The 2,025-nt window shown below is 42.2% G+C and overlaps 1 non-coding gene across 1 annotated transcript; it reads left to right on the top strand.

The window, feature by feature from the left end:
* Positions 1–1,111: 1,111 nt before the first annotated feature.
* Positions 1,112–1,218, top strand: LOC121983569. The gene has a single exon (XR_006112605.1). It is a non-coding gene; the product is annotated as a small nucleolar RNA R71 (small nucleolar RNA).
* The last annotated feature ends 807 nt before the right edge of the window (positions 1,219–2,025 follow it).

The raw sequence follows: 2,025 nt of genomic DNA, 5'->3' as shown, positions 1-2,025 counted from the left end.
AGTGGTATACCCAATCACTTTTCTATGCAAGCATAGCTCTCTAAGTAATTTCTTGGTTTCCAACTCACTCAGATTTTCATTGATTATTACAGGAAATGTGGAGTTTGACCCTAGGAATTTATATCTGAGATTGGAGGGTAAAGGCTTCAGTTCTACGTGAGGTGGTGAGATTTCGGGTATAGTAGAGTTCTGCTTAATTATCATTACTTGTTCATTCTCCTGTATTTGTCTATGGATTGTAACGACCCATCCCTTTGGCCTCTTTGGCGTCCCTTACGGTGGCCCACTGGCGGCTCCTTATGTCATCGGCCCATTTGGCGACCCTGGCAGTGGATTTTTTGCCTCCCCCAGGATTCGAACTCTAAACCTCCAGGCTTAAGTATTAGAGTTATGAATCCTGGTAGCCAAGTGCGCTCACTTGGCTATCAGGATTCATAAACTCTAGTACTTAAGCCTGGAGGTCTAGAGTTCGAATCCTGGTGAAGGCAAAAATCCACTGCCAGGGGTGGAAAGTCCTAGTGAGTAATGGCACGGCCAAATGGTCGTCGGTCGACGACATGAGAGGTCGCCAAATGGGCCGACGACATAAGGATCGCCAGTTGGGCCACCACAAGGGCCGCCCAAGAGGCCAAAGGGTCGGGTCGTTACATGGATTCTATCCACGTCTCCCACTATTTCTTCATATCTCAAACTTTCCTCTAGGGGGTCTTCTAAAGTGGGAAAGAGCAAACAATCACTGCTATTTCCATTTCCATTTAAGGAATTTCCATAATCCAAATCTGTAGTTGTCTTAGCCGAAGAATTCATACATTCTAACATCTATGTCAGTGTCCCACTGCACCAGGGTGGTATATCTATAAGGTTTTCATAGTGTAGATGAATGTCTTCCTTTGAAAGGTTTTGGGTTTCTCTACTCTCTAGACTTCTAAATGAGAGCATCATATGGTTTTCACCCGACTATTCATTTAGATTCGCTACTACTTGGTCGATGATTTCATAAGATTCATTCAAACTTTTGTTGAGAAGAGAACCCTCGGATGCCTAATCTAGTAGATTCTTATTCTGAAAAAATATCCCTATATAAAATATATGGATTACTAGCCAGTCCTCAATACCATGATGTGGGCATTGGTACAAGAGAGTTAAGAATTCATCCTATGTTTAGCATAATGTTTCTCCTTCTTTCTGTGTGAGGTTCAAATTTTGATTCCTGAGTTGAGTTGTCTTTCTTGGGGAAAAATATTTATTCAAAAATTTTCTTTAGAGTTTGTCCCAAGTTTTTATACTTCTGGATTACAGAGTGTTTAACTATACTTTTGTAGCACCCTTAAGGCTAAAAGGGAAAACCACTAACATAATCCAATCAGTAGAAATCCCTTCATACTTCATTGTGTCACAATATATGTAAAACTCCGTTGATCCTATCTGAAAGCTGAGAGATGGCGCGCTGGTGATGATGGTGGCTTGGTTGTTGACCAGAGCATTGAGAATACCTTCTGTTGAGCATATTTTGGCCGGTCATTGAGCTGGTCGTGCATTGAGAATACCTTCTATTGAGTATATTTCGACCGGTGATTAAGCCGGTCGCACATTGAAATTCTCATCAAGTTTAGTACCTTTGAGCTTGCTTGAGCTTTACCCAGTTGAGTATACATGGGGCCTTTTATTCGATCGACCTTTTCCTAGCCAATCATATGTTAAGAACTTTGGGTGAAGTTAAGTGTCTTTAGGCTTGTCCGGGCTTTGCCTGGTCGAGCGTATACAAAGAGCCTTCTATTCGTTTGGCCTTCGTCCGACCAATCATACATTAATGACTGTGCATAAGGCTGAGTATCTTTAGGCTCGTTCGGGCTTTGCTCGGTCGAGCGTGTATAAAGAGCCTTTTGTTCATTCGGTCTTTGTCCATCCAATCATATGTTAATGACTATGCATAAGGCTGAGTGTCCTTAAGCTCATCTAGGCTTTGCTCGGTCGAACGTGAACAAAGAGCCTTCTGTTAGTTCGACCTTCTTCGACCAATCATAT

Source organism: Zingiber officinale, chromosome 5A (genome assembly GCF_018446385.1).
Source record: "Zingiber officinale cultivar Zhangliang chromosome 5A, Zo_v1.1, whole genome shotgun sequence".
In the NCBI taxonomy this organism is placed as follows: Eukaryota; Viridiplantae; Streptophyta; class Magnoliopsida; order Zingiberales; family Zingiberaceae; genus Zingiber; species Zingiber officinale.
Note: the sequence above shows the minus strand (reverse complement) of the source record. Positions and strands in the feature narration are given on the sequence as shown.